Genomic DNA, 7,792 nt, shown 5'->3' on the forward strand with positions numbered 1-7,792 from the left:
AAGCAGCTTGGCAAGCAGCTCACCAGTAGCTGTCCATTCCAGGGTAGGTGGACAGTAGGGGGGTTGAAGCAAGAGCCAGGCACTGGCATTAACACATCAAGAGCAATGTGGATGCCACCATCACAGTCAGAAAATCAACCAAAGACCCTACCCACAGGAATCTATGGGAAGCTGGAGACCCTAACCTGAAATCAGTGGGTGGTCCCCAGAGCACCACTGGCCAAATAGACCAAGAGCTTGTGATCTGAAGGCCTATGGAGCCATCACCGTGGAAAATCACCGCAGCCAGAGCCTATTGTTTGAAGGAAAGACTAGGTTCTATTTGCTATCGTCTTATTTTTTATTTTGTGTTGTGTTGTTTGAGACACAGCTCTGGCTGGCCACACAACAGTTAACTATATACCTGAGGATGGCCTTGAACTCATGTCCCTCTTGACTAATCGCTAGAGTGTTGGGATTACAGGCTTGCACCACCACACGAAGTTGTATGCAGTGCTGGGGGTCAAATCCAGGGCTTTGTGTGTGCTCGCTCTGCCTATGGTGCTATATCCCCAGCTCTCATACTTCTTAATGTGTAAAGAAAAATCCATAATGATAGGAAGGCCAAATGGAAGTGTCTGAAATCTGAGGGGTGAGGTAGGGAGAGAGAATGTTCTAGAAAATGTGCTTTCTTTACTTACCTGGCACTTTCAGAAAGGACAAGCAGATCTGTGTCCACTTGGAACGAGTGGCGGTCCACACACGTGACCTTACCTCAGCTATGATGCATTACGGTAACTGTCACTCTGATCCACTGTGATGACCACATGTTGGTCTGGCTTGAGGAGGGAAAAGCAGCAAGTGTTGGGGATGCTCTAGAAGACAAAGGCAGGTGGTTCCTGGGGAACTGGAACACATGTGCATTTACCCCAGATGGGGTTCCAAGGGCAAACCAAAGCAAATAATTCCACTCTGTGACTTGGAAAACCATTGAATTTATTTATTTGTTTGTCGCGTGTGTGTGTGTGTGTGTGTGTGTGTGTGTGTGTGTGTGTGTGTGTGTGTGTGTGTTAGCACATAAGTATGAGTGTGTTCAGAGGAAGATATTGGGTGATGTGCTGTATCACCATTCCTCCTATCCCCTTGAGATAGGGTCTCTCACTGAACCTGGAGTTAGGTCAGCAGCCAGCATGCCCTAGTGATCTTCCTGTCTCTGTATCCCACAATGCTGGGGCTATAGGCACTGCTAGCTTCCACATGAGTGCTACAGATTTGAGATCAGGGTGTCATGTTCGCACAGGTCCTCAGGCTTGCACAGGTCCTCAGGCTTGCACAGGTCTTCATGCTTGCACAGGTCCTCAGGCTTGCACAGGTCTTCATGCTTGCACAGGACCTCAGGCTTGCACAGGACCTCAGGCTTGCACAGGTCCTCAGGCTTGCACAACAAACACTTTTATCCCCTGGGCCATCCCTCATCCCAGGGGGCCCAAATCTCCTGTCTCTTTAGGGTATTTTTGTTGCTCTGATTTCAAAATGGCAAAAGTGTGTCATACTAGGACAGAATGAGAGACAAAAAGCAATTGGGCTATGACCCAACTGCTAGGGACTGAGTGATCCAGGACATCCAGTAACGGCCCTTCTGAGGAAAGAGACAAACAATCGGGCTTTCTACTTACCACCTAGAAAGGAACATTCCACAGACCTCTATGTTTTGGAGACAGGATATATCCCATGTGAGAATGCTGCTCAATCCATTTACTGTGTGAATACTGCCCATGTGACAGATGTATCCTAGTACATAGAGATACACTGTGGAGCCCTTGACAAGCCCCTGTAGGAGACTCCTGGGGTTCTGGGTAAAGGCATGTGCTATGCACTCAGGGATCCAGGGATCAGTCGATAACTGAAATCCAATACCTAGCATTGCTTTTAATAGACACTGAGCAGTGTCTGACACAGGGACTGACCACGCAATCAAAACTTCCCACTGTAGGTTGTATCTTGTCAGCCCCACCAAGCCAGCCACGCATGTGCACAGCCACCCATAGCAGGTTGGAAATGGAGCCTGCAGGACCAGCGATCAAAAAGAAGTTGTAGAAGCCAGACCAGCACCCCTGTATTATCACTTCTGTTTGGGGGGGGTTCCTCCCAGTTCACACCTATGAAGGAATTGGGGATTCCTTCTGACCATTTGACCCAAGGAGGAAGAACATTTGACCTTGGCTTTTAGAGTGTGAGTGAAGGCAGAAGTTGAGGCACCACCTAAAAGGTGGGCTTGAATTATGCCCTTAATGCACTTCTATCCCTTGAGCCAACAGCACCGTGGATGGATTGAATCCCTAACTGGCAGTGGTCTATGAAGCAAGAGACCCCTGTCACCTTTATGCTAACACCCCACCTGGTGAATCAATGCTCCTTATCTCCAATGCTTTAGTCTCTGTTAGGATGAAGATACTAAACCTCAGAGAGAATGCAGGGTCTGTTCACAGCTTAACTCACCTGGGTTCTATCTGCTCCCTGGCAATATGGGGCTTCCCACAGCCAGTAGACCCATGGGCAAAGAAAGGAGCCCAACACTGACTAGTTAAAAAAGAAAGGAAAGATGACCAGACCAATAGTTGCCGTCTAAGCAATGGGGGCTAGACTTGCCCTGCTCCCCCTCACCCCTATCTATTCTCTCTCCCTCCCCCTCTTCTTCCTCTTGCATCAGCTTCCCTAATGCTGAGGTTGCAGGTGTGTCACACACAGCCAGCTCTTCCTTCTTCTCCTTTTAATACACTGTAAATGACCAGCACCGCGGAGAAGCAGTGACAGCCGGTGGCCTTACTATGGGAGTGAAGGACTCTGAGCAAGTGCAAGAGAGAAGGCATCTACTAGCCCCAGAACCGCTGAGAGCTAGCTAGCTGCCTGTTGCTCACTGAATCCAAGGAGTCAAAGGCCTTCAGGGTGCTATCGCCACACTCCAAGATGGCAGTGAATACCCTCAACTCCTGCACTTTCAGGGAGATGACTCTGAGATAAGTGTTTTGGATCACTGCCCAGGGTTTCCTGCAGGCCGACTTTCTAGCTGTCTTCTGTGATAAAAATGTGCTCGTTCCCACCTGGCTTTCCCACTTCCCTATCCCAGCTATGTGCATTCCCCAAACAATCTTTCCTGGGATCTTTCTCTCTATCTCAGCTCTTGGAAGAAGCCACACTAAGACACATTGCTTTAGAGAGTGAATACATGGCTATTTTTAAAGATCTCTCTCTTTCACTCTCTCTCTCTCTCTCTGTGTGTGTGTGTCTCCTTTCTCTGTGTGTTACATGTGATAAAGGATATAATCCAAGTATTACATCCTTCTGATGGAGGACTCATGAATATTTTAAATTTCCTCATCTCTTTCCTCCAGTTTGTTTTCATACCGCAGCTCAGGCACATCAGAAGCTATTTTTAATTGGCAATTAGGAGCTTATTAGTGAATTCAGTGGAGTCGTGGGCTGGCACATGGCAGGGGAGGAGGTGCAGAGGATTCTTTCAAGAAGCTGGCCTAGAGAAAGGCCAGCAGCAAGGGGTAGTGGCTGGCAGGGAGGACCATGGGGTGGGAACTGCTGAGTGTCCTTTGGGGAGAAACTTGAGCATGTTTATAGCCTGAGGAAAAGCAGCCTGGACAAGGGAGGAGGCAGAAAAGGAGTCAAGAAGGGAGATAATTGAAAGAGTCAGATCCCAAAGGGGGCCTGAGGGGATTGGGCCAGGGCCAAAGGGAACTCCTTTTGAACCTCAGGCCAGCTTCACCCCCTGTGGCTGGGGGAAGGTGCGTGAATGAAGATGGATGTGTTGACTTCATCTGTAGGTTCATTTCACACTGCCAAGCACTTACAGTGTTTGGAAAGATACCTAGAGGGGTCCTGTTGGAGGGTGTTGGGAATGGAGAATCCTGTGCAGGGAGGGGCTCTACTCTCTGGCAGTAGGAGGTGATATCCCTCACTGAAGTCAGGGAGTCTCCCTGAATTAGAAAGGTTAGGGTGAAGTGTGGAGTGATGGGGAGGGATGAAGTAGGGTCCCACCTCAGAATTACCCCATGGGGAGTGCTTGGGAACTACAAGGCCACTTGGAGACAGAGAACTCGGTGAAGCTTGCTCCAACAGCTATAGGGAAGCTTTATCACATACTGGGTTTCATTTCACACAGGCCACTTTGCAGCTCTAAGCAGTTTCCAGCTCTGCAATTGCAGAGAAAAACATCAACTCCAAAGGACTGCTATGAAATTTTTATAAAATAATGGCACTAAGCACCTAGATCAGTGCATGGCCCAAGAGGGTCAATCAGACTGTCCTCCTCCTCTTCCCCTGCCAATGGCCTGAGCCAGCATAAAGGAACGTGGGTGTTGGTACCTTGCACTGGTAGGTGCTGTTACACATAACTGCTTTAAATATAGCCGCCTCTCACTATTCAAGGTAGTTATGGTCTATAAAGTCACTGCAAGAACTGACTGTAAATACTGAATCATTGCCCGAGAGGAAACATGGGGCTGGGTTCCTGCAAGTCCCTGAACACATTTTTGGCCATCTATCAATATGCAACTACATTTTATGCATGCTTCTGTTTAAAGAAACTTTATTTAAAATATCCAGCAATCCTTCAAGATCTCTGGGGACTCTTGTGTTAACCAAAAATCCATGGGTGTTCAAATCCATGTGTAATGGCATTGTATTTTATATAACCTATACATGTTACCCACAGATTTAAATCATCTCTCGATTGCTTATGGTATCTGACATATGAAAATGCTACATAGTTTTATATGTAGGTATTGATAAAGGGAAAATGGCAATTTAAAAGATTGTTCATGTTTAGCACCAATGATTTTTTTTAAATATCTTTAATCTACAATTGGTACCCCAAGTATTGGTTTTCAGGTCAGATTTAAAGAGAAGGTGAATTTGCATATGTGAAATCCACAAATAACAAAGTTCAATTAAATCTTTAAAGTAGTGTAAAAGTTAAAGTCTCTCACAACTCCAGTCCATGGCTGAACACACTTAAAATTGCTACATGGTTCTGCAGATCTTTGGGTCTGAAATTCATGTCTGTGTGTGGACTTACATGTCTGTAAGTCCACATGTGCCCATGTCTAAGTGTCTGCAGATGAGGTTTTTCCATTGTTGTTGTTGTTTACTCAACAATATCTATTGGAAAATTCCCCCTTCCCCTCTAAAAAGTCTTGATGTTATTTCTTAGAAACAATCTCTGTCTTAGCTCACACCATTCTTTCACATCCATGTCAGTGGGAGGTCCCATTCCATTCAGTCATTAAGGATCCCAGGTTTCTTCCATCGCTTTGCTCTGTTAGCCCTTTGAAGGATTACTAAAACCAAGTTCCCGGCATATAAGCAGTTCAACTCAAGGGGACACAGTACAAGGAAGGACATGGTCTATTTCTCCTTACAATCCACTGCAAAGGGCTTCAATTGCTTCTCTGGTAGAGTTAAAAATGGCTTCTGATGGTCAGCTAGTGATTCTATTCCACTCCCATTTTCTGTACTTTGGTACCTTCCTTCGTAAAATGGGGACCATGATCTAAACTGGTTAAGACTGCTTTGACATCGTTTTTCCATCAAGTCTACAAAATGCTTAGAATATTTCAGACCCCAGTAAAAATGTCCACATATGTCAGTAAATACACACTGAACAACACAGCCTGTTTTATATATTACCAAGCCTGTTTTTCCCATTTCTTTCCAGTTGCCTCAATAATTGAGACTCTGCTCTGTTTGGAAGAAAAGAGAAAAACGTGGTGGAGGACTATGTGTCAACACATCAGTCAGGATTCAGGATTCTTTAGGTTGCCAAGTGACAGTCTGCCACTATGAAACTTGCTTAAGCAATAAAATGGACCATCTCACATATCCAAAAGCCCAGAATCTGTACCAAAGAAGCAGTTCCTCTTACCTTGGGCCATGTGAACCCTTTACTCTCTCTAAGGCACTGGCTGCATGCTCGGCCTAGGCACAGCATGGCTACTCTAATGCCAAAGCATGAAGAGACTACTTCCAGAAGTCTCTCCTACCCTTAGTCTTTCTGATTTTCTCCAAGCTAGACATGACCAACCCATTACTGACAGGAGGAATGCAATCATCATGGAGATCAAATACAGCTCCCTCCTGGCGCTGGGCTCAAGTCTGCCTTCCTGTGACCATATTGGAAAGAGAGTCAGTTGAACAGAATCCAGACTCTGGATGCAAGAATAGCTGTCTCATGAGCAACCATCGTGTGTCTCACAATGTGAAGGGTGCTGGAGGGTGAGGCAGTAAAGTTTAACTCTGGTGAAGACACTTGTGGAAGAGGCAGGCCACCCTGCTGTGGAGTTATTTCCTCTGCATGAAATATTCCTTCTGAGAAGGAGAGAAGCTCACAAGATCCCAAGAGTAAACAAAATTCCCCAGGCTCAAGAAGTGCAGTTAGGGAATTCACTAAACCCCTCCCCAAGGGTATATAAACCTTAAAGCAATTGATAAGAGGAGACTCTCAGAATGTTGAGCTACATGAAGCTACACAGGGAACCCAACTTACATGTTGTCACTCATGCTGGGGTGGGATCTTCAAAGATACAGCTGCCTTTGAGTCACCCCTGCTCCTGTAACTAATTCCAATAAACTCACTGGTTCACTATGCCTTGAGTGCCCTGTCTGGGGTGAATAAACCTTTGTTCATGTCTCCACAGGAAAAGTCATGCAATATGCTCACAATGCCTCCTCTCCATCACCCCCCTTTATCCACCACTAATTTTCATAGTGCCTATCTATTTTTAATCTGGTGGCCTTCTCCTGACCCATAGTCAGTAGCTGAACTCAGAGCTGACCTCTTGCAGGCACTAAGACAACCACCACCTCCGCAGGGCCCAGCCTTTCCTTCCTCCTGCAAGCCTCCGCTTTGCTGCTGTTACTCACCTGTGATGCCTTTCGGGTGCCCAGCACTACATGCATGGGAAAGAGTCCTTGCCTTCTCTGTCCTGATGATGTCATGAGCATCCATCGCTTCAAGAAACCCAAACCAAGACAGGTCATTTCCCTGCTTGGAAGCCCAACGCCTTCAGTAAATTCTTCACAAAGGCCCCCATACCTTTCACCTTCCCCATCCCATCCCATCCCATCCCAACAAAACAGAACAGTATGTACATTTCCGTGAGCTTCCCTTTCATGCTGATGTTCTCTCTCTCTCTCTCTCTCTCTCTCTCTCTCTCTCTCTCTCTCTCTCTCACACACACACACACACACACACACACACACACACACACACAAATGCAGCAATGCAGAAACATTTGATGAATGGCAAGAACCCTTGAGGCCAGACACTAGCCAAAGTTCTCTCCACAATCTTCTACTAAGAGTGTTCCTAAGAAAATGAAGAGGAAATAGGACCCGAGGGCTTCAGTGTGTGGCAGCTTTGAACTTAGCCTAAGCCAACAGGGAAAGTCTCCAATTTCAGACCTACAATCTATGCAAATGTTATATTATATGCAGACTCCACAGCATGTTAGCAATTATTATTACTCAGTATTATTTTTCTCAAATATGGATCATCCAAAAATTGATCGTCCATTGAGATGATCCTTACTTAGACGCTGTTCTCTCACTTTTTCTTCGTTAGCTGTCCTCTCGTCCCCTGTCGCCATAACCCTAAGCTAACCTAGTAGCTGTGCAGACCCAGAAAGAAACAGCTGGTTTTCTTGTCTCTGGGGGTCAGGAGCACAGCGAAGACCAGTCGGGATCTGAAGCCTGGAGGCCCCGCCCCTCCTCCGCCCGCCGCGGGGGCGGAGCGGCTTGGGTCCCG

Source organism: Phodopus roborovskii, unplaced genomic scaffold, assembly GCF_943737965.1.
Source record: "Phodopus roborovskii unplaced genomic scaffold, PHOROB, whole genome shotgun sequence".
Lineage (NCBI taxonomy): Eukaryota > Metazoa > Chordata > Mammalia > Rodentia > Cricetidae > Phodopus > Phodopus roborovskii.